Genomic DNA, 25,864 nt, shown 5'->3' with positions numbered 1-25,864 from the left:
AGAGCCAGGCCTAGAGACAAGAGGTACCGGGTTCAAATCTGTCCTCAGACACTTCCTGACTATGTAACCCTGGGCAAGCCACTTAATCCTCATTGCCTAGCCCTTACCACTCTTCTGTCTTAGAACCAATATACAGTATTGATTCTAAGACAGAAGGTAAAGGTTAAAAAACAACAACAGCTATACTTCAATCTACACTCAGAGTTCTTCTGTTTTTTTTTTTCTTTGAAGGTGGTAGACAGAATTTTTCATCGTGGGTCCTTTGGAATCATCTTGGTCAGAGGAGCTAAATTTTTCAGTTTATCATCATTACAATATTAGTGTTTTTGTATACAATTTTCTCCTAGTTCTGCTCACTTCACTTTGCATCAGTTCATAAAGTCTTCCCAGGTTTTTCTGAAACCATTGTGGTCATCATTTCTTACAGCACAATAATATTCCATCATGGTCATATACAACATGCTCAACCATTGATGGCCATCCCTTTGTTTTCCAATTCTTTGCCACTACAAAGAGCTTCTACAAATATTTTCGTACAAATAGATCCTTTTCCCTTTTCTTTGGGATATAGACCTAGTAGAACCTTATGAGTTTTTACAGAGTGGAAGTCCAAAGTCCATCAGTAGGAGCTGACTGATAGCAAAGAGATTTTCTTCTTCAGAAAAGATAACCATTGACAAGGGAGTAAGCCCAAGCTTTGGCCTGGCTTGCCAAAGATATGGACCTGGCAGGAATTGTCTGGATAGTCCGGAGCTAAGGGGAAATACAAAATCTTGATTCAACAGTCCCCCCAAATGCTTTATGTTATGAAGGGTTTAAGTATTAATTTCTTAGGAGAATTCGACAGTAGTTATTACTGCTCCTATTTTTTTAACCATTACCTTAGAAATCTTAGACTCAATATTATGTATTGGTCCCAAGGCAGAAGACTGGTAAAGACTAGGTAAAGGAGGTTAAGTGACTTGCTCAGGGTCACACAGCTAGGGAGTTTCTGAAGCCATATTTGAATGCAGGACCTCTCATTTCTAGACTTGGCTCTCAATCCACTAAGCCACCTAGCTGTCCCTTCTGCTGTTAATTTTAGGTCTTTTAAAAATATTATTTATGAGTCTTTTCTGAACCTATTCATCCCCCTCCTACCTCCTCAAACCCCACTGCCTTCAGGGATCCTAGCTCTCTTCTCTACTCAAAAATCAAATCCCCAAGAAAGCTTTAATACCACTCATCACCAGGCTACTTCTTTCAGGGAGATTTCTATTTTGTGTGTGTTTTCTCAGTATTTGGCTTGGTCCATTTTTAAATGGAGTTCAGTGTCATATTACCGTGTAGACAGGATTTGAGTGTAGTATGGGGAGAAAAATCACAACAGAGACTTTGCATAGCATGGTATTGTAGAAAAAGCATTTCATGGTTAGTTCGTTGGAGGATCTGCATTCAAACTCTACCATTGCAGTTTATTGTGACTTTGGGTTCACATTACTCATTTCTATAATAAAGGAGCTACATTCTAAAAGGATCCCTTACAAACATTCTGTGATACTGTAATGTTCTAGCTCCAGGCTACCCTGTATTCCAGACCGTGTACATCTTGTACACTTCTAAATACTGTTTCCTACAGAGCGGGTACTCCTGATTGAGGCATCACTGAACTGTAATACAATGTAATGCAATGAGAAGTGATAAATATGAAGAATTCAGAAGACTATGGGAAGACTTGTATGAACTGATGCAAAGTGAAGAAAGCAGTCCCAAAAGATTAATGTACATAACAATTATAATAATATAGACGAAAACAATGCTACAAGGTGGCTCAACTAATTAAACACAGTCGCCAATCTTGGTGCTAGAGAAAAGATGACCTAACGGTAGGTGACAAGATTATATTTGTAGGTAAAGTTAAAATGGTTCTGCCATTTGTTACCCTGATGATTTTGGGCAAATCATTTAACAACCAACATGGACCTTAGTCCCTTTGTGTGTAAAATGGGGGGTTCCATTAGATAACCTCTAAGGTCTCCTCTCTCTCTCATTTTGTGACCCTACAATGCTGGTGGGGTAGAGTGTGGGTTTGGCATACCTTCATCTCATAGATCATCTCGGGGGGTAAAATCAAGTCATGGAGTATTAGGTATGACATCAAATATAATAATTGGTCAATCAGTATTGCTTAACTTTTTGTTATAGAGTTTGAGGGGCCAAAGGTATGGGGATGGGGAAAAGGAAGTCCTTTCTACTAGAAAATGTTGAAAAAGAATCCAAAGGTATGAAACTTTTGAAAAAATTATTTTATTGATTTCATCGACATTGGGACAGCCAGGTGACATAGGGGTAGAATGCTGGGGCTTAGATATGAGAAGACCTGAGTTCAAATATGGCCTCAAAACCCTTACTAGCTGTGTGACCCTGCACAAGTCACTTAATCTCATTTGCCTCAGTTTCCTCATCCATAAAATGAGTTGGAGAAGGAAATGGCAAACCACTCCAATAACTTTGCCAAGAAAACCCCAAATAATCTGAACATGACTGAAATGACCGAGTAACAACAATTCATTGAAGTCAATTATCTATTAGACGGTAAAAACATGATGTGTGATGACTCCAGAAGAAGCAAAAATTGTACCAAATATGTGAGTTAGTGAGCCAAAGGAGAGACATGATGCTGGATTACTGGCAGCAGCTGCTAGTAAGTCCTTTCTCAGTAGGGAGCCCTGAAGTGATGTCATAATCACTCTTTGTCGGGTCTTGGTGGCCTGAGGATTAATACTGGGGAAGCTGGAGACTTATTACCACATGACCTACACTCCCAGCAGGTGGTATAAGGAGAGGTCAGTCCTTTGGGATTTTTAAAAGCAGTTTTTTATGTATCTGAAAGAGATATAGTATTCGCCCTAAGGACTAACTCTTTGAGTCCTGTGTTTGCCTGAACTGGGACATCCTATCCTTTGTGGTTAGTCTTGGTGACTTAACCCCCACCCTCCACCCCAACCTTAAGTAGTTTATTTAATTTCTCTTTTAAGAACTTTATGGGGGGCAGCTGGGTGGCTCAGTGGATTGAGAGTCAGGCCTAGAGATGGGAGGTCCTGGGTTCAAATCTGGCCTCAGACACTTTCTAGCTGAGTGACCCTGGGCAAGTCACTTAACCCCCAGTGCCTAGCCTTCACCAATCTTCTGCCTTGGAGCCAATACACAGTACTGACTCTAAGAAGATAAAGGTTTAAAAAAAAAAAGAACTTTATGAACTGTGTCTCCTTGAGATCTCAGAGAGAGAGAGCACAGTACAATGGAAAGAGCATGACATTTGCAGGGAAAGTTAAAACCCTGATCCTGTCTTTTGTGAAATTGATGACCTTGGGCAAGTCATTTAACAACCTCCATGGGCATCAGTCCCTTTGTGTGTGAAATGAGGGGGGTTGGACTAGATAACCTTTAACATCTCCTTAAAATCTGAAAGCTTAACTCTATGACCCTACAATGCTGGTGGAGTAGAACATGAATTCAGTTTACTTTAATCTCATAGGGGCCATATGTAGTGACATGACTGTGACACTCTCTCAGGTCTGAAGTATTTTCTATTGCTCACACTGTCTAAATGTAGACAAATCATCTGGTCTTCTCCAATAGATTATCCTCTACTATCATACCTATTCTCTCACTAATCTTTAATCTTTGCCTATCTACTGGCTGCTTCCCTACTGCCTGCAAGCATACCTGTATCTCCACTCTCTCCCAACTGTGCATTTTCTTTTTCCTTTTTCTCCTCTCCTCTCCTCTCCTCTCCTCTCCTGTCCTCTCCTCTCCTGTCCTCTCCTCTCCTGTCCTCTCCTCTCCTGTCCTCTCCTCTCCTCTCCTGTCCTCTCCTCTCCTCTCCTCTCCTGTCCTATCCTCTCCTGTCCTCTCCTCTCCTCTCCTCTCCTCTCCTCTCCTCTCCTCTCCTCTCCTCTCCTCTCCTCTCCTGTCCTCTCCTGTCCTCTCCTCTCCTCTCCTCTCCTCTCCTGTCCTCTCCTGTCCTCTCCTCTCCTCTCCTCTCCTCTCCTCTCCTCTCCTCTCCTGTCCTCTCCTCTCCTCTCCTCTCCTCTCCTCTCCTCTCCTCTCCTCTCCTGTCCTCTCCTGTCCTCTCCTGTCCTCTCCTGTCCTCTCCTCTCCTGTCCTGTCCTCTCCTGTCCTGTCCTGTCCTGTCCTGTCCTGTCCTGTCCTGTCCTCTCCTCTCCTGTCCTCTCCTGTCCTCTCCTGTCCTCTCCTCTCCTGTCCTGTCCTGTCCTGTCCTGTCCTGTCCTGTCCTGTCCTCTCCTCTCCTCTCCTCTCCTGTCCTCTCCTGTCCTCTCCTGTCCTGTCCTGTCCTGTCCTGTCCTGTCCTCTCCTGTCCTCTCCTCTCCTCTCCTGTCCTCTCCTCTCCTCTCTTCTCCTCTCCTCTCCTCTCCTCTCCTCTCCTCTCCTCTCCTTTCCTCTCCTCTCCTCTCCTCTCCTCTCCTCTCCTCTCCTCTCCTCTCCTCTCCTCTCCTCTCCTCTCCTCTCCTCTCCTCTCCTCTGCTCTCCTCTTCTCTAAACTTCTAAGGCATAAAAGTGGCAAGGGCTAGGCAACAGGGGTTAAGTGACTAGTCCAGGGTAACACAGCTAACAAGTGTCTAAGGTCAAATTTGAACCCAGGTCCTCAGGACTCCAGGCCTGACATATTATCCACTGTACTATCTAGTTGCCCCAAATTAGGCATTTTTCATGGCCTGGTTCCCATCCCTGGAATTCTCTTCCTCCTAAACTCCAACACTTGGATTCTCTGGATTCTTTCAAATCTCAACTAAAAATTCCATCTTCTATAAGAAACCGTTTTGAATCCCCTTTATTCTAGAACTTTCAATATGTCGATTATTTCAAATTTATCCTGTAAAAGACTTGCTTGCACATAGTTATTTGCTTGTTGTGGCTCCTAGCACCCCTTAGATTCCAAGCTCTCTTAGAGAAGGAAGGGATTATCTTTTACCTTTCTTTGTATCTCAAACATAGAAGGTACTTAATAAATATTTATTGCCTGACTCACTCGCCTCTCTGGGTTCTGGTTTCCTCTGTTCTATGATGACCAGGGTTAGACTTGATGACCTTTAAAGGTCTCTCCACACTCTCAATCTGCAATCAGGTGTGATTTACCTTACAGACTTGGATGAAGACCAAGTGTCATCATGGCTCTGAAGCTCTTGAAAAACTAAGGGCTGTTCTATACACACAAGAGATTAATCTCAGTTTTGCCATTAACCAATTGAACAGAGACCAGACAGTTGGACCTGGGGAGAGAGATAAGAGTGCCTTTATGTGTCAGAGATAAAACAAAAACCACACAGATCAAAACAAATAAACCTCTCAAATTCCAGAAGTTCATATATATATATAATCAACTCTTAAAGCCTGAAACTCTCCTCCCCATTCCAAACATGTCCTTCAAGGGTCATGTGTCCACATCTCTCAACTGCTTTTCTTGAAAAACATTTTTAATTAGATTTAATAAAGTCAACAAAACCCAAACTCCAAACTATTTACTAAAGTGAACATCAGATATAAATATCTTTTGCAAGATAGCATTGCTACTGGACAACGAGCTGGGCTCAGACAGAATTCAATCAGAGAAGTACAGGTTAAATGATTAAATGATCGTTGTAAAGCTATGCAGCATTTTCAGTGAGTACAAGTAACTCCTTGACATAAAGACACATTTAAAAATATCAATACTCTTCTGGTGATGCTATGTGAGGGCAAAGCAAACACTATCACAATTATTAGAGAATCAGAGTTGCAGATGGAAGGAAAGAAGGAGGGAAGGAAGGAAGGAAGGAAGGAAGGAAGGAAGGAAGGAAGGAAGGAAGGAAGGAAGGAAGGAAGGAAGGAAGGAAGGAAGGAAGGAAGGAAGGAAGGAAGGAAGGAAGGAAGGAAGGAAGGAAGGAAGGAAGAGATGAAAGAAGAAAGATAAGAAGGAAAGAAGAAATTAAGGGAAAAGAAAGAAAGGAAAGAAGGAAGGAATGAAGGAAGGAAATAAATGAAAAGGTAAGGAAAGATAAAAGAAAGACTAGAAAGAAGGAAGAAAGAAGAGATGAAAGAAGAAATAAAGGAAGGAAGGAAGAGATGAAAGAAAGGAGTGAAGGAAGGAAGCAAAGAAGAAGAAACAAGGAAATAAATATTAAGACTTTACTGTGTATCAGGTACTGTGCTAAGTATAATTATTATTTCATTGAATTCTCACAACTCTGGTAGGTAGGTAGGTAGGGGCTATTATAATAGATAAGGAAACTGAGGCAGGCAGAGATTAAACAGCTTCCCCTAGTGTCACATAAATTACTAAGAATCTGAGATGAGATTTCAACTCAGGTCTTCCTGACTTCAGACTTGGTGATTTATCCACTGTGCAATCTAGCTTCCTTTAAAATGTAAATATTTTTTAAAACTTTAAGGCCAAATTAAAAAGTGTGCTATTATCTTCATCACCACCTTCTCTATTTTCCTTCAGTTTCTTCTTGACACTCATTTTAAGGAAAGATTCAGCTCAAGGAACATTGGTTGAATTTATTTGCATGGTATTGTGCTTAGTACTAGAGACAGAAGACAAATTGCCCTGGAGGAGATCACACTTTATTGGGGTGGGGAAGATGGGGTATGTACACAGATATGTATAATATGAGGTGGGGTGTAAAAGGGGCAAAGTCAAGCTTAAAGAACTCTAGGAATGTTTGAGGAGGCTGTGAGGGATAATAGCTGGGAAAAGAAGTTGTGAATCCGAGAAGGATAAACAAAGGAGGTGGCCCCAGAGTCAAGTCCAGGAGAATGATAAGGAATGTTGAAGGCAGGAGGTATGCACTCCAGGTATGGGAAATGGCCTGGACAAATGTATGAAGTTAGGAAAGAACTAAGCTTCAGAGTATGGTTAGAAGGTGGAATGTGTAAAGCATAGAAAAGGTAGACAGGGGCATATATCATTAGATCACTGGATTTTAGACTTAAGAGGAACCTGAGAAAACTTGTTAAAAAATGGGGTAGGAATCTCTGAGATCCTTTTCCTTTTTTAAAATTTTATTTAATTTAATTAATTAATTAAGATAGTTTTTCCATGGTTACAAGATTCATTTTCTTTCCCTCCCCTTCCCTCATCCCCTCCCATAGCCAATGCACAATTCCACTGGGTTTTACGTGTGTCATTGATCAAGATTTATTTCCATATTATTGATATTTGCACTAGGGTGATCATTTAGAGTCTACATCCCTAATCATGTCCCCATAGACCCATGTAATCAAGCAGTTGTTTTTCTTCTGTGTTTCTACTCCCACAGTTATTCCTCTGGATGTGGATAATGTTCCTTCTCATAAATCCCTCAGAATTGTACTGGATTATTGCATTGCTGCTAGTAGAGAAATCTATTACATTTGATTGTGCCACAGTGTATCCATCTCTGTGTATAATGTTCTCCTGGTTCTGCTCCTCTCACTCTGCATCAGTTCCTGGAGGTCATTCCAGTCTCCATGGAATTCCTCCAGTTCATTATTCCTTTGAACACAATAATATCCCATCACCAATACATACCACAATTTGTTCAGCCATTCCCCAATCGAAGAGAATCCCCTCATTTCCAATTTTTTGCCACCACAAAGAGTGTGGCTATGAATATTCTTGTATAAGTCTTTTTCCTTATTATCTCTGAGATCCTTTTCAACACTATCATACAATCTCTCATTTTAAAGGTAAGGGAACCAAATCAAATATTCAAGTCAAGAAGCTTTTTTAGAGCTCCTACTATGTGCTAGGTACTGGGCTAGGCACATAGTAGATGCACTGGGAATACCAAGAAAGGCAAAACAGTCTCTGCTCTTAAGGAGCTCACTTTCTAATGCAAGAAGACTTTAAAAATGGTTAAGTAATTCCATTTCAATCTCTTTGGTTTCCTAGTGTTATGATTTTATAGAGGATGGGGGAGGAGAAGGGAAGGAGAGATGGTGAAGAGGGGAGAGAGATGACTGGAGCTGGGAGAAAGTCTGTATAGCTCTTCCTCTCCCTTCTAAAACATACAAGAGAGGAATCCCTGTGAGGATGTTATGACAGGGATGGACACAGGCCATGCCCCAGTAAGTAGGTTTCTATGGGTTAAGGTGTAGGCTTTTCAGGAGGACTTTGCTGGTGCCTGGGACCCAAGAAGCATCCTCTGAACCCACAGGCCTGTGGGGCAGGCTGAATGGCTTTTGCTCTGGATTTTGCTTTACCAGAGCTGAATAGACAGCTTATCCCAGTTCCCTCTTCTCCTTTTAACTTTCTTTTTTAACTACTATGACAACTTCCATCTGACTGCGTTTTCCTCAGAAAAGGGGTGGTTTATTTGATCAGGAAACAAGGGAGGGTTTGGTCAGAGGGATCAGGAAACCCTAAAGGATTACCCAAGCAGTTTGTCTCCACTCTGTACAGCCAAGCCAAGTGGCTCAGGCTTCTGCATTTCTTTTTTCCTTTCTCTCTAATCTCTCTACAAGCCTATACTAAAACAGGTCATTAGTGTCCTTCTTGGGAAGGCAGGGGTCAGGACAGGTCTTCAGGGTGACCCACATGAGGTTCAGGGGTTGAACACCCCTCAGCAGCATTTGATGGAATCTATGCTTCCTTGCTTGATGATCCAGTGATGTCAGGGATCTTTCTGTCTTCCAGGGCAAGGGGAAATTGAGGCAAGACTCCGGTACCACAATTTTGGGGTTCTGAACAAGAGTCCTTGGCTCCTGTCTCTCTCAAGTCCACTGAGCCAAAGACCACCTCCAAAGTTCTATCTCCCACAATCCCCTTTGTTCCTCCCACTGCCACTCCTATCCCTCCTTCCAACATTCCAAAATGGTTCCTCCGTGCCAGTTTCCTTCCTACACTTGTTAATCTTATTTTATCTTATGCATTTAGAAGACATCATTCGGTTACTGCCAAAGGAGTATGTGACACAAAAAAGCTTACGGACCCGGCTCTACACCATAATCTGCTTTTAGACAACACTCACAAGTGTGTTTGAATTCTCTTTTGTCTCCTTCCTAATTTGGCCTGGATTCCTTTAGTGATGGTCTTACTCTTTTAGGATACTGCTTTAATGAGAATAGAACTCTAAGGTATTAGCCTCAATTTCATGGCATACTCAATGCAGGAAAGGAAGGGAAAAAAAACAAATATTTATTAAGCACCTGGCTTAATATGTTCCAGGTCCTGGGCTAAGTATACTGTGCAAATCCTAATTTTACACATGGGGAAACAGAGATAGAAAAGTTAAATGACTTGTCAGGAAGTATCTGAGACTAGACTTGAATTCAGGTCTTCCTGAGTCCAGGCTCAGTATTCTATCCATTGTGCTACCTAGTAGCTTCTAAAAATATGGAACAATTTATGAATTTGGGTACAAGAGCCATGATGCTCCTCTCTGTATCAACAGGAGATTTTTGGTAAGAAGACATGACTTCCTTACATTTCTTTTAAAAAAATTCTTACCTTCTGTCTTAGAATCAATACTGTGCTTTGGTTCTAAGGCAGAAGAGTGGTAAGGTCTAGGCAATGGGGGTTAAGTGACTTGCCCAGGGTCACTCAGCTATGAAGTGTCTGAGGTCATATTTGAACCCAGGACCTCCCTCTCTGGGCCTGACTTTCAATCCACTGAGTCACCTAGCTGCCCCCTACATTTCATTTTTAAAAAACCCTTACATTCTGCCTCAGAATCAAGGTTCTGATTAATTAAATTAATAATAATAATAAATTAAATACTGGTTCTAAGGCAGAAGAGTTATGTGGGCTAGGAAATTAGAGTTAACTTGCCCAGGGTCACATAGCTGAGAAGAGTCTGAGGTCATATTTGAACCTAGGACCTCCCTTCTTCAGGCCCAGCTCTCTATCCACTGAGCCACTTAGTTGCCCCTACATTTCACTTCAATGTTATTTGCCCCCATTCTGTCTCAAAAGGTTGTTATACAGAAAAACAAAAGGGGAAATCACTTGCTTCTTGGAATAATACAAAAGCATAAGTTTAAAATATCCCTGGTAATTTTTATTGTCATTGGCTGAGTCATTTTCAATCGTGTGTGACTCTTCATGACCCAATTTGAAGTTTTCTTGGCAAAGATACTGGAGTGATTTGCAATTTCTTTCTCTAGCTCATTTTTACGGATGAGAAAACAGAGGCAGAGTTAAGTGACTTGCCCACACAGCTAGTTAAGTATCTGAGGTCATATTTCAAGTCAGGAAACTGAGGCTTCCTCTGGGCTACCTGGCTGCCCATACCTGATTATTACTTTGCCCTTAAAAATAATTGAGGAAGGGTAGCTAGATGGCTCAGTGGACAGAGAGTCAGACCTTGAATCAGGAGGACCTGAACTGAAATCTGATCTCAGGTACTTCCTAGATATGTGACCCTGAGTAAGTCAGTTAATCCTCACTGCCAAGCTCTTACCACTTGTATGCCTTTGGAACCAATACATAGTATTGACTCTTAAGATGAAAGGTAAAGATTTTGAGAGAAAAAGAAGAATTGAGGGATTTGGGGGGTAGTAGAGTAGTACTTTCCCATGTCCTTTTACTGGGGATGGCTAAACGAATTGTAGTATTTGAATGCAATAGAAAAGTATTGTATGATAAGAAATGATCATATTACAGAGAAGAGTGAGAAGATCTCTATGAACTGATGCAGAGCAGAGTGAACCAAACCTGAAGAAGAATTTATACAAAGATAATGTTATGAAGAAAAATGACTTTGAAAGACTTTAGAACTTGGGACCATCAATGATAAACTATGAGTCCAAAGGAATGAAGATAAATTATGCTACTTACTGCCTGTCAGGTAAAAAACTTAAAATGCAGTAAGATATACATTTTCAGACGTGATCAATATGGAAATTTGTTCTGCTGAATTGAATGCTATATTTTAAAGTGGGTTTTTAAAAATTGCTCAATGTGGGATATAGTGAGAGGGATAGAATGATAAAGAAAATTTTAAACTTTTTTTTAATTAACAATTTTTAAAGGAATGGTTCTCTGTGAGACCTATAAGAAGAAATTTAGTTGATGGAAAAATCAATCAAATCAAGCTCTTATCCAAGGAGATTGAAGAGAACTGAGGAAAGCAAAGAAGGGGAAGGTAGGAATGATATGGACAAATAATGAAAGGAATAGAAGGAGGGAAAGAAAACATTTCCTCTGTCATTTTCCAACCTGCTATGTCCACGGTTATATCCTCCTTCTTAACCCCCACCCCCTGCCCCCCATAAGCCAGGTCCTGAAGCAGAGACAGCCCTAACCCTGCCAATGAGGATGGTTAATTGACTAGACCCAACCATGCTCTCTCACCCTTATCATTAATATTAATAAGATCAAGTCTTCTGAACCCACTGGTGCTAAGTACTTATACCTTTGAGTTCTAAATGTTGCTTTTCTTATTTAAAAAAATTATTTTGAATTAGAAAACCATCAAGCAACCCCAACATTTCTGTATGTAAAGAAAGCTAGAAAAAGAGGATTGATTGGCTATGAAACCTCAAAGTGGTTTGAAAACTTCCCAACACCCTTGGCCTCTTCAGAAGTTTTCTGTTCATTTTCTTTGGCCCCAGAAAGAGGAAATGGAGCAACTCTGTGACCAAGTGCTAAGTGAGAGTAGTCGTCTCTGAAGTCTTGATGATTTCTTAAAGCTAGGTTTGGCAAACCTGTGCTCAAGATGGCAATCAGGGAAAATGCTAGTGGCTTGACTTGAGAGCCAGAAACTTCTGCCCTCCCTACTTCCCCCTTTCAACTCTTGGCTGCTCTGGAGGAGTAGGGTTTGGGAGGCTGGGGTAGAGGCCACTCAGAAAATAACTGGATTGAAATATTTGACCTTGGGTGGAACTAAGTTCAAGTTCTGCAACTTGAATCAATCAATCACTCAATTAACATTTATTAAGTGCCTGCTTTCTTCTAGGCCCTGTGCTAGTTCCCTCTGTATATGGTGACAAAAAGGGAAAATAGGCTTGGGGAGCTCACATTCTGTTGGGGGAGAAAACATATAAGCGTATAGGATGTAATTTCTAGATGAGGGTGAGGAGAGAAAGAATTGGTAGCTCTGGAGATCAAGAAAGACCCATATGGTAGATTTCTAGCTGAGGTTTTAAAAAATAAATCCTATTGATATCTTGATTTTACACTACATAAATGCCCCTTTCCTCTCTTATAGAGAGCCAGAAAAAGATGAAGAGAAAAAAATTAATTAAAGTTGATCAATATGTTGAAAAAAGTCTATGTATTCTATATTTCTATCTATACAATATACTAGCAAATATATATGTAAACTGGTCTTTGAACTGAGTCATGAAAGACAATAGAAATTCCAAGAAGGAAGATAAAAAGACAGTGCATTCCAGTCGTGAAGTACAACTTGTACAACGGCATAAGATAAATGGGAGAAGGCATGGATCATGGTGAGAAACATCAAGTCGGCCAATCTGATTGGGTTACAGAGTAAGCGAAAAGGATTGATGTTAAAGTAAGATTGGAAAGGTAAGTCAGAGCAGATTTTTACTAGCTACATGACTGTGAAAGAGGACAGTTTCCTTTCTTGGGCCTTACTTAGGTCCACTGCACTCCAAGGTCTTTTCTAGTTTGAAGTCTATTCCATGAATTGGCCAAAAGGGAACGATGCCTTCCTGCCTTGGCAAACTTCATTCAACCAACATTCATTGAAGAGCTACCTTGTGCAGACAGCTGAGTGAGGTGTAGGGAAGATGCAAAATTTACAAAACCCTGAAGACCAGCCACCATGTTACTTCCTGTGCTGGTGGTACTAATGGTAATGGAAGAGAAGGGATGTTACCAATAGCTAACATGTATCTGATACTTTGAGATTCCCAAAGCACTTAACCAATTTTAGTTCATTTGAGCATTGTTACATTTATTAAATAGATAATGTAGATATTAATACTAGTTAGCCTTTATCTAGTTATTTAAGGTTTGAAAATCACTTCATGACCATGACTATCTCATCTGATCTTCACAACAACCCAAAAGGTAGGTGCTATTATTATCTCCATTTTACAGATGATGAAACTGAGACTGAGAAAAGTTGTCTCTCTTGGAGATTAAAGAAAGTTAAGAGAGGCTGAAAAGTACTTTGTCCAGGGTCACACTGTAAGTATCTGTGGTTAGTTTTGGACGTGGGTCTTCTTGACTCCTGGTCTGGTATTCTATATGCTGTGCCACATAGATACATATTATGATACTCATTTCATACACTAAAAGCTTAAATCTAAATAACTCATCCATGGTCACACGGATTCCATGTTAGGGGAATGATTTGATACTGATAACTCCAAGTTTCCTCTCTAAAACTAGCCTTACCACAAATAGACAGGCCCTGGTGATTAGCTTTATCATAGCATTTAGAGCTACAAGGTACCTTGGGCATCATGGGCTCCAAGCCTTATTTTACAGAAGGTACATAGTAAGTGCTCTTCCTTCCTTTCTCTCCTGCTTCCCTTCTCATTCTTTTCCTCTCTCTCCTTTTCCTTCTCCCTCCCTTTTTCTTTTACTTTATCCAGCAATCCATCCATCCATCATCCATCCCTCTCTCTCTCTCTCTCTCTCTCTCTCTCTCTCTCTCTCTCTCTCTCTCTCTCTCTCTCTCTCTGTGTGTCTGTCTGTCTGTCTCTGTCTGTCTCTGTCTGTCTCTGTCTGTCTCTGTCTCTGTCTGTCTGTCTGTCTGTCTGTCTGTCTGTCTGTCTGTCTCTGACTCTGTCTCTGTCTCTCTCTGTCTATTTATCTAATCTACCTACCAAAGGTGGGAAGTGACTTGTCCATGATAATATAAGGACTAATTAGCAGAGGTGGGATTTTAACACCTGTAATTCAGGGTCCTCTAACTCCAAATCTCAAGTCTGTTCCCTGTACCTGGAATAGGGCCTGAAATACAGAGACCTTTTAGTGAATGTAGTTCAAATGGTATTTGAATCCTACATTATTGATTAGTGCGATAGTTCTATGGGCTGATTCAGGAGGTAATTATTTCCCAACCACCAGAAGAAAACCCTAACTTTATCATCAAATGTTTTAAAATCTAAACTCCTCTTGAATGTTGGCAGATTAGTTCAGGCTTCGTTTGGCTCCTGCTATTGTCTTCTCTTGTCTCAATACAGTAAATCTTTGGGTATTTCTCTGATTCACTTCCTAAGCATTTTTCTGGAAACCACCCTCCTTCCCAGGATTTTTCTGCTATTGGATTCCCTGAAAGTCTCTTTATGAATGACTTTTATGAACTCCAGCTTGAGTGTAGATTCAAGCTTGCCATCAGGCTGCACTAGGCCCATAAATTACTGAGACTGAGCCTCATGAAGTTTATTGCTTGGACTTTCTCCAGAGCCTAAAGACCAAGGGATAGCTATAAATTTTGCGCTGTTGGCCCTTTGTAGAAAATCTGAAGTCGATTCACATGCAGAGTAGAGACCTTTAAGAGGCGCTTCCCATCCTGTGCTCATTCTGCTTGCTATTGTTATCTGATTACATGGGAGAGGAGGGAGGGAAGCAAAGAATATGGTAGATATGGTGAAACAACCCCTGGATTTGAAGGGAGAAGAAATAGGTTTGGATCCTGGCTTGGATCTTTATTAGCTTTCTGGGCCTCAGATTTCTTCTCTGTAAAATGAGGAATTTGGGTTAGATGATCACCAAAGATTCTTTCCAGTTTGGGTTCCAGTGACTAGATGATTCCAAAGTGAGTAGAGGAAATGAATGGGTAATGGGAAAAAGTTTCTTCCTATCCCTCACCAACAGGGCTGATGCTTCTATTCATCTCAGGGGCACTTTTCCTTTTGGGGGCTTATATCATTCACCGACAAAGTGTGTGTGTGTGTGTAAGACAGAGAAAGAACAGGATTAATTGTCATTGATCAAATAAGATAATATTTGTAAAGCATCTAACTCAGTGCCTGGCACACAGTAGATTGTGCATATGTATAAATATGGACACATAAATACAAATACATCCATACCCACATGCATATACCCATTTTTGTTTATGTTTCTATGTATATTTTTATGTTTATGTATGTTTGTATATTGTGTATATTTATATTTGTTTCCTTCTCTCCCTTCATTTGTTTATTTGGGTGGTTGTATTGTCACAGATAAGGCCTAGGCTCACATTTTGGCTCTGACTTTGGGCAATCATTAAGTGCCTACTATGTGCTAGGCATTGTACTAAATCCTGGAACTAAAAAGACAAAAATGACACAGTCCTTGCCTTCAAGGGATGTACATTCTATGGGCAAGGAGAAAGACATAGATCATGTCTGTCTAGATATATAAAAAATATAGAAGAAATATATACAAGAGTTGGTGGGGGATGGAGAGGAATCGTTAGCAGCTAGAGGGACTGGGACAAGCTTTATTTATTGAGTGTGACTGGCTTGAAGGGCCAATTGTGTGTGACTTCTTATTGGTGGAGATCCATGCCCCATATATGTAGGAGAGGTATGGAACTGGCAAAAGCGGCAGCAGAAGAGTCTTTTCATTTTCTTCTGGCCTCCAGTATCAAGAGAAAAGCTGTGAAGGATGCCAACCTCTCTTCAGGGCCACGAAGGAAGAAAGAATCTGGGAAGATGCCAATGTGTAGAACTTTAATCATGTTCTTATTCTCAGCTCCACTAGAGCCTTCAGGGAATTTCCCTACAGTGAGAGCTGGTATTCTCTCTCAGTTGAAGTGAAATATCTTATTCCTAATAGAACTCCTTCAATCTGTGTTACCTGATATATATTCTTATATGTATATGTTCTTTTATTTTTCTTTTGCTAATGATTGTGTTTGATCAATATGTTTTTTTTTTTTTTATGGAAATACCATCTGATAGGAAAAGAGTCAAGCCTTGACTCCTCACCTTTCCCCATTAAGGAAATAGTGATCAGGAGCTTAGTTTGAACCTAAAAATTATATCCCCTAGACCCATGATGGCAAACCAATGGCATGCATGCCAAAGAGGCATGCATGCAAAAAGGCATGCAGAGCACTCTCTGTGGGCATGCGTGGTCCCCCACCAGAGTTAGTTACTAGAAAGGCAGAGGGACTCAGGCAGAGCTGCTCTCTTCCCTTTCCACCATGCCTGATGACATTTTTTCACCTATCCCTCTGCCCAATTGGAGTGCATACTCCCCTCCCCCTCTCCACACTGGCTAAGGACATTCCTCACTTCACTCACCCCTCTGTCCAACAACCCAAATGGGAGCACTTTCTTTCCTGTCTGGGATAAGGAGGCTGGGGCGGGGCACAACATGGCACACAGTCTCTAAAAGGTTCACCATCACTGCCCTAGACCAACAATATTTCAGGGACCAGATAGATAGCACCTTAGCCTAGCTCCTCAGCTCTCTCTGAGGAAAGTAATGGTCAGCTTCTGGCCCCAACTTCCTGCTTCCCCCATCTGGCAAAAATTAAAGTCTCCCTTAGAAAAAGGGGTGGGGAGAGGATGATAGAGATGTCTATTCTTGCCTCCAGTTTAGCACATTGAGATACCCACATAACCACAGTAGAACAGGGGTTCTTAACTTTGTATCATGTTCTCCTCTGGCAATCTGGTGAAATCTACAAACCCCTTCTCAGAATAATATACTTAAATGCACAAAATGAAATACATAGGATTATGAAGGAAACAAATTTTATTGAAATGCAGTTATCAAAATATTTTTTAAAAATCTACAGTCCCAGCTAGGAGACTCTGTGGATGGACCTGGAAATGGGAGATCCTGGATTCAAATTTAACCTAAGATACTTCCTAGCAGTGTGACTAGCCAAATCACCAAACTTCAATTGCCAAGCCCTTACTGTTCTTTTGCTTTGAAACTGATATTTCATACAACTTCTAAGATAGAAGGCAAGAGTTTTAATAAAAAATAATTTTTTAAGTCTACAATCCCCAGATTAAGAACTTCTGATATAGATGATGATTGAACTGAACTTGGAAGGAAACTGGGGATTTTGCTTAATCTCTCTCTGTGCCTCAGTTTCTCTATCAAATGGGGAGAATAAGACTTAAAGTATCTTCGGACAGGACTTATATTGGGGTTTGGGGGAAGAGGGAAGTTTTACAAACTTTAAAAAGTGATAGAAATGCCAGTCATTCCTTTGTTAGTATTTAATAATTATTTGTTGATCCATTGCTCCTCTCAAGTAAAAGGAACCAGTTCTAAGTGCCAAGAAGATCCTCATGCACTGAAATCCTCCAGTAAGCCTGGTGGCTTCCCAGAAACCTCTTTCCATTCATACCAGGGGATTAAGAAGATGGAGAGCCAAGGCAAGCCAGCTTCAGGGAGTTCTATTCATTTTTGTAAATGCTGAGAGATGAAGTCAGCCCTATAATAGCAGCCAGGCCAAGCAGATACCTCCTGTCATCCTGAAGGATCCCATCTCTGCAACAGTAGCTTGAATGCTGCAGAAATGAAACATTTCTGATTCTCCATAGTGATGTATAGTGTCACCTTGAAAATCTGCTAGGCTGCGATAGACCCCTCAGAGTTCTTAGCAATAATGCCTCCCTCACTTTTATTTCATGTTAATAGGTTATATTTTTATAGTCACTTCTTAGTCATTTCCCTGGTCCAGAAAACAAGTCTTGGGGGAATTAACTCTTTAAACCCCAAACTCCTATCCTGGGGGGCTAATCACTGCCTGGGGGAGGGGCACCTCTCAGTCACCCATTATAACCTACAGTGGGTTCTTGCCACACTTCATTTCATTCCCCAGACTTCTTCCTAGTAATGACTCTTCCCTCTCTTGATCTCTTTTTTAGTTCCAGAAACAATCAAATCAATCCTCCCTTGTTCTTAGAGAGGGTGCATACATCAACCGACTCCCCTTTGTTTTCATTCATCATGTTGGTAACCTTCCAGTTATAGGGTGTATGGGGTGTGCAGGGAGGACTAGCACCTCTGAGAGGAGGGCTTGCTGAGCCCTTTTCAGAGTTGCCCACCCACTTTTGGGGTCCTCTATCACCCAGATCTCACCTGGGGCTCTAACACAAGCTATAAGCATGTCCAGTGGCCATACCTGGGTAAACCATCTCAGCAGATGGGTCAAACTAGGTTCAGGGTAAGCAAAAGGCTTTAAACCTATGGATGACTTAGAGGGATGTCTGCCCCCAAGCATGTGAAGATCTCCCTTGGCAGAAAGGATGGATGAGAATAATTTCCTCCCACAGCCATGAAGGCAGCTGAAGCAGGTATTGTGGAGAACTTAGAGCTAGGTTAGACGCTAAGATGCTGATGCCATTCATTGAATCTTGGGCCATCACCACTCATCCCGACTTTTGTCTTGTCACTGGACTTGGACAGCTCTGGAAGAAAGACTGAGGTTGATGCCCTGGGCAATTCTGTCTCAATCACACCTAACTTCCTCTCAAGTCATCATGACACGGGTCCTCTTTGAAATAAAGGATGAACAGCCGCCACCTTCCAAGCCAACATTTCCCAGCTTGGTCAATTCTCCTCTACATTTGTTGTCTATCCCTGCTAGAATGTAAGATCCTTGGGGTTAGGGGCTATCTTGCTTTGCCTGTGCCAGGGCTCAGCACAGAATGCTTGGCACATAGTCCCTGCTGTTGTTCATCCTTGGGAAATGGCCTTTCTCCCAATTTTTGTCTCTGTATTTGATTTAATTGGTCCATTTATCTTTGCCTCTCCTCACACCTACATGGCAGGCATATTTCCATGACTTTGCACTTCCCATTTCCCATTCCTGGAACACACTCATTACTTATCTTGGTCTCCCCCTGGTAGATCCCTCTCCTCTGTGGCTCCCTCTTTTAATTAGTGAATTTCTCCTTAGAAGCTCCATTTTGAGGAAGGGCTCAGGAAAGTCATAATGACTTGTAAGGGGGAAAATTAAAGTTTTTTTTATTAAATTTAAGAGTGTGGTCACCAGGAATTATTACTCAATTCCAAATGATTTTTTATGGTAATTTGTTTTCGAAAGGAGAAAGAATGAAAGTAAGAAAATCAGAGAGTAGATCTTTACTTCAGCCTGGTTGGAACCAGGCAGGGATTAAGGGATGCCCCAGCAAAGGGGTCCAGAGGTAAATTAAACAAAGGTTTTAGCCATGAGGCCTCCTCCAAGACAAGGGGCTCTCTGGAGGCTAGTACCTCCAGAACAAGCCAGGGAAATGTGATAGAGGCTGGCACTAGAGGAAAACTTAAAAAAAAAGACTGACTCCTTTCTGTTTAAAAAAAAAAAGCCCAAGCCTTCCTTGGGGGTACAAAACTCCCTATTATTTTTTTTAATATATTTTTTTAAAAAATAAAGGAGTAAACCTTTTTCACTCACCCACTTAGTAGTCCTAATAGAAAATAGAATTAGTCCAAGGTCCTCAGCTGGAGCTCCTCCAGGGTCCTTGGAGTCAAGGTACAAGGTGAAAGACTTCCTCACAGGAAGTTCTTGGCACTTTTAAAGACCATTTCTTTCAGTCATTTCCTGTGCCTTTCTCCCATTTTATGTGGACCAATTATAGTCTATAAATTTTCTTAGGACTGCCCAGGGAGGAGTCAGTGGGTTCTGATTTGTTACCCACTTTCACAAACATGGGTCACAGACCTCCCCCACTTAAGGATAAGTGGGGTGTATATACATCTGGTGATTAAATCTAAAAACGGGCAGGGGAGAGTTAATCCCATCTTCACAGAATCCTTCACTTATCTCCTGACTCTTTCTCTCTCTTCAGTCTTCTCCACCTTTTCCTTGAGGGAATCCTCTGTCTCTCTCTTTCCCTCTTCACAACTCTTTTGCATGTTGTCTTCCCCCATTAGAACGTAAGCTTCTTGAAGGCAGTCTTTCTTTTTGCTTGTATTTATATTTCCAGAATTTAGCAGCATTCCTGGCATATAGCAAACACTTCAATGCTTGTTGACTTGATTGTTCTTTCTGGATAATATCTTCCCCGATCCCCTTCCATCCAGCCACCAAATACTGGTAGCCTCCCTCCCTAACTTTTTTGTTTTTCAGCTTTGTTGTTTAGGGCCATCAGACTCTGCAATCCCATGGATATAGCTACCCCTGGGGTTTTCTTGGCAAGGATACTGGAATGGTTTTCCATTTTATTCTTCAGTGGATCCATTTGTCAGACAATCAGAGTTAAGTGACTTACCTAGTGTCACACAGTTAGGAAGTGTCCAAGGCCAGGTTTCTATACTATTTCACTGGTTTCCAAGGTAGCTTTAGCTACTTTGTATTTATTATGTATGTATTTATATGGATGGAGGCAGATAGTGGAGGCACAGTGATTCAGTGGATAGAGCACTGAGCTTAGAGTCAGAAAGACCCAAGTTCAAATGTAGATTCAGATCCTTGCTAGCAGTATCACCCTGGAGAAGTCACTCAACCTCTGTTTGCCATAATCCACTGAAGAAGAAAGTGGCAAACCACTCCAAGCGTCTTTGCCAAGAAAACCCCATGGATAGTATTGGTGCACTCTGGAGTCATAAAGAGTTGCACACAACTGAATAACCATAATCTATATGGATATATGCTATCTCCCCTGATCGACTGTAAATTCCTTAAGAGTAGAGCTTATTTCACTTTGTATGGCCTAGCACCTAGCACAGAGGTATTTAGCAAATATTTATTCATTGGTTTATTGGTCAGTGGTTGACTTTAACCTGTGTCCTACTAAATTGAGAAAGGTTACAATGACAGTACACCCTGGTCCTGGATTTGAAAGGAACCTGAGTTCAAATTCTGACTCAACTACTTATAATTTGCGGTCTGCTCTTGGGTAGGTCGTTTCCTCTTTCATAGTCTCCTTCATTTCCATTATTTTATTTTATTAATTTCTTTTTCAGCCCTTGCCTTCTGTATTAGAATCAGTACTGGGTATTAGTTCCAAGGCAGAAGAGTCCACTCTCCTCCACCCCTGTTTTTGGTAAAATAGAAAAACTCTGCATTACTTTTCTTCAAGAAGGCAGTCCTTTACCTGCACCTGCTCTGGGTCATTCAACTTGCATTCAACCTAATGCATTTCTTTGTTTTGAAAAGATTATCATCAGAGCCTATCATTCTTGACGGCACCCTCTCTCACCCAAATTAATCTCAGCCCTCCAACAACAATTTGAACCTAGACCTCTGGCCTTTAAGCCTGGCTCTCAATCCACTGAGCCCCTTAGCTTCCTTATTTTTATTTTTTTAACCCATTTCTTTTGTCTTAGAATTGAGAGTAGGTATTAGTTCTAAGGCAGAAGGGTGGTAAGAGCTAGGAAATGGGGGCTAAGTGACTTGCCCAGGGTCACCCAGCTAGAAAGTATCTGAGGTCAAATTTGAACCCAGGATCTCCCATCTCTAGGCCTGGCTCTCTATCCACTGAGCCACCTAACTGACCCAATTCCATTGTAAAATGAATGATTGGGATTAGATGAACTCTAAGGTTCTTTGGATGAGCTTGGTGGGTTCCTGCCTCTGAAGTCTGGGAATAGGGAAGCCAGACCAGACCAGTGGTTAGTTATAGCCCAGCTTTTTGCAGCTTCCCCACTTTCAGCTGTTGCAGGGTGGGAATGATTGAGAGGTTAGCAAGGTCACAAGCAAAGACTCTATCAGACTAAGGACAGCGCCTGGATAGCTTCCTTTTGTTTTAAAAAGCCAATAAACAAACAAACCAAACCAAAAAGCCTGGCACAATCCACAATCTACCAATCATAAGGCATTGTTGAAAAATTGTTACACTGTGTCCTTTTGTTCTTTGACCTGTGAAGAGTCAAATCTTCCATTTAGCTTTATAAATAGCTTGCATTCTAAGTGGATTTACTTTGTGGGAGTTGCTCCTTTTCAGATCCTGGGAAGCCTGCCATGGGCTTGGGAGCACTGCTCTCCTCTGGTTCTCCTCTGATTTTCCTGATCACTCCTTCTTCTCTGGCTCCTATTCTGATCTTCTTGGCTGGCCTGGGGCAGGGGGTTCCCAAAGCTTTGTTCTAGGTCTTCTACTTTCCCTCAATACAATTTCATGGGATGTTCTCATCAGCTCTGTGAATCTTAAAAATTCTCAGACCCTATTTCATAAGATTTGGTTAAGACCATTCCCCATTTAAACAATGAAGGAACTTAGATCAGGAATGTGAGACCTCTACGCCACCCCTACTTAAGCCTGCTTTAGGGGAAGAAACTCCTTGCTGAACAATGAAAAATACTTAAACCCATACTTATAGTAAGGAAAAAGTTCTTAAGCTGTGCCTATTGTTAGATCTAATACAAAAGGGTGCTAAGTACCTATAAAGGTCAGGCAACTTTTGAACTTGCAAAAGGCAAAGAGGTGAGAACTTACTCAGGTGTGAATTACTCAAAAGTTTAGCCTTCTTAGGTGTGAACTAAGAATGGTCTGTCCTTTGGAAAACGTCTACTGTGATTGGTAGATGTGAGAACTTAGGGAGGTGACATAGGAGAAAATTCCCTTTAAAAAGAGAGGAAAAGCTGCCTTGTGAGGAGTCTGAGAGGAACTCTCTCTGGAGATGGCAGCTGGCCAAAGCTGAACTGGTGTCTCTCTGAACACTAGAATCCTTGCTTGGACAAATCTTGTGGTGAGTGGATAAAAGACTGACTGATCTCTCTCTTAGGGCTCGCCTGGGCCGGCCTATCTTTTTCTCATTATTTCCTTTCTCTCTCTCTCTCCCTTTCTTTAATTCCTCATTTGTATTAATTAAAATCTCTATAAAACCCAGCTGACTTGGGTGTATTTAATAATTGGGAATTTTTCCCTGGTGACCACTTTATATTTGATTTAAAAACAAGACACTGTCTTGAAAACATATTTTCTGTGGTCACAATTTTAACAACCACTCTTATATCTGCCACAGTTTAAGTCTTCCACTATTTTAATCATTACAGCTCCCATGGATTGAACTATACTCTCTATGCAGATGACTCTCAAATCTATTTGTCCAGCCCCAACCTCTCTCTTCCACTTTGGCCTCCCATCTCCAGCTGCCTATTGGACATCTTGAACTGGATGTCCCATAGACATCTTTTATTTTAAAACCTTTACCTTCTATCTTAGAATCAATTCTACATATTGGTTCTAAGGCTGAAGACTGATAAGGGCTAGGCAATGAGGGTTAACTGACTTGCCCAAGATCACCTGGCTAGGAAGTGTCTGAGGCCAGATTTGAATCCAGGACCTCCCATATTTACAGCTGGATCTCAATCCACTGAGCCATTTAGCTGTTTCCTCTCAAAGACATCTTAAACTCAACATATCCAAAAAGGAATTCATTCACTTTTCCCTCAACCATTCCCCTATTCTTTTTTTTTTTAAACCCTTACCTTCTGTCTTGGAGTCAATACTGTGTATTGGTTCCAAGGCAGAAGAGTGGTAAGGGCTAGGTAATGGGGGTTAAGTCATTTGCCCAAGTTCACACAGCTGGGAAGTATTGGAGGTCAGATTTGAACCCAGGACCTCCTGTCTCTAGGCCTGACTCTCAATCCACTGAGCCACCCAGCTGCCCCCTAACCATCCCCCTATTCTTTTTTTTTTTTTTTAATTTTAATATTATTTTATTTGGTCGTTTTCATACATTATTCACTGGAAACAAAGATCGTTTTCTTTTCCTCCCCTCCCCCCCCCCCCCCCCCCCGCCTTTCCCTCTCCCATAGCCGACGCATGATTCCACTGGTTATCACATGTGTTCTTGACTCGAACCCATTTCCCTGTTGTTGGAGTTTGCATTATAGTGTTCATTTAGAGTCTCTCCTCAGTCTTATCTCCTCCAACCCTGTGGTCAAGCAGTTGCTTTTCAGCGGTGTTTTTACTCCCACAGTTTATCCTCTGCTTGTGGGTAGTATTTTTTTTTAGATCCCTGCAGATTGTTCAGGGAAATTGCATTGATACTTATGGAGAAGTCCATCACCTTCGATTGTACCACAATGTATCAGTCTCTGTGTATAATGTTTTCCTGGTTCTGCTCCTTTCGCTCTGCATCACTTCCTGGAGGTTGTTCCAGTTCACATGGAATTCCTCCACTTTATTATTCCTTTTAGCACAATAGTATTCCATCACCAACATATACCACAATTTGTTCAGCCATTCCCCAATTGAGGGGCATCCCCTCATTTTCCAATTTTTGGCCACCACAAAGAGCGCAGCTATGAATATTTTTGTACAAGTCTTTTTGTCCATTATCTCTTTGGGGTACAAGCCCAGCAGTGCTATGGCTGGATCAAAGGGCAGACAGTCTTTTATCGCCCTTTGGGCATAGTTCCAAATTGCCCTCCAGAATGGTTGGATCAATTCACAACTCCACCAGCAATGAATTAATGTCCCCACTTTGCCACATCCCCTCCAGCATTCATTACTTTGCATAGCTGTCATGTTAGCCAATCTGCTAGGTGTGAGATGATACCTCAGAGTTGTTTTGATTTGCATCTCTCTGATTATAAGAGATGTAGAGCACTTTTTCATGTGCTTATTAATAGTTTTGATTTCTTTGGCTGAGAATTGCCTGTTCATGTCCCTTGCCCATTTGTCAATTGGAGAATGGCTTTATTTTTTGTACAATTGATTTAGTTCTTTATAAATTTTAGTAATTAAACCCTTGTCAGAGGTTTTTATGAAGATTGTTTCCCAATTTGTTGCTACCCTTCTGATTTTGGTTACATTGGTTTTGTTTGTACAAAAACTTTTTAATTTGATGTAATCCAGATTATTTATTTTGCATTTTGTAATTCTTTCTAATTCTTGCTTGGTTTTGAAGTATTTCCCTTCCCAAAGGTCTGACATGTATACTATTCTGTGTTCGCCTAATTTTCTTATAGTTTCCTTCTTTATGTTCAAGTCATTCATCCATTTTGAATTTATCTTGGTGTAGGGTGTGAGGTGGTGATCAATTCCTAATCTCTCCCACACTGTCCTCCAATTTTCCCAACAGTTTTTATGAAATAGTGGGTTTTTGTCCCAAAAGCTGGGATCTTTGGGTTTGTCATATACTGTCTTGCTGAGGTTGCTTGCCCCCAGTCTATTCCACTGATCCTCCTTTCTGTCTCTTAGCCAGTACCAAATTGTTTTGATGACCGCTGCTTTATAATATAGTCTGAGATCTGGGACTGCAAGACCCCCTTCCTTTGTATTTTTTTTCATTAATTCCCTGGGTATCCTTGATCCCATCCCCCTATTCTTAACTTCACTCTTAACCACTGTTATAGATGCTACCATCTTTCAGTCACCCAGGTTTGCAACTTAGAGGTCATCCTCCACTCCTCACTCTCTTTCCCTCCCCCACATCCAATCAGTTGCTAAGATCTGTTGATAGCACCTTTGTAACATTTCACCATGGGTTCTCCTTCTCTCCTCTGACACTGCCACTCTCCTGGGTGCTGTAGACCCTTCCCACCTCACATCTGGGTCTCCCTGCCTCAAATCTCTCCCCCTCTTCATTCCAGGTCATCTTCCACTTGGATGCTGAATTCATCTTCCTAAAGCACATGCCTGACCCTAACTCCCTTGGTTCTCCTCCCACATTTCTTACCATCCCTGCTTCTCTGGCTCCTATTCTGATCTCCTTAGCTGGTCTGGGGGAGCTTCTTCTTTGTACATAAGCAGCCAGGATAGCCCTAGAGTTCAGGCTGTCTCCCTAGACAGGAAAGGGATTAAGGGCTTATTTCTTTTCTTTCATGACCCAAAGCTTTGTTCTAGTCTATCCAAAAGAATAGAACTGTTCTGTTCAGGTCTGGTCAATAAATTGTAATATCAACTTATTGTTTCCAGTATCAAATATGAAATTGTGTTTAGTATTCAAGGCCTTTCATATCCTGATTCCTTCCTACCTTTCCAGTCTTCTTACACTTTCTGCCCTTCCATGTACTTTTTGATCCAGTGACACTGACTTCTTTCCTATTCCTTGCATAAGCTGGTCCTT

General features: G+C 41.3%; 1 long non-coding RNA gene across 1 annotated transcript; it reads left to right on the top strand.

Moving 5' to 3' along the window:
- Positions 1-2,739: 2,739 nt before the first annotated feature.
- LOC103105709 (uncharacterized) lies at positions 2,740-12,236 on the top strand. The gene is made up of 4 exons (XR_459508.3): positions 2,740-2,825; positions 10,631-10,814; positions 10,999-11,111; positions 12,177-12,236. It is a non-coding gene; the product is annotated as an uncharacterized LOC103105709 (long non-coding RNA).
- The last annotated feature ends 13,628 nt before the right edge of the window (positions 12,237-25,864 follow it).

This window comes from Monodelphis domestica, chromosome 1, assembly GCF_027887165.1.
Source record: "Monodelphis domestica isolate mMonDom1 chromosome 1, mMonDom1.pri, whole genome shotgun sequence".
Taxonomy (NCBI): domain Eukaryota; kingdom Metazoa; phylum Chordata; class Mammalia; order Didelphimorphia; family Didelphidae; genus Monodelphis; species Monodelphis domestica.
This window is presented reverse-complemented; position numbering and strand designations above follow the sequence as displayed.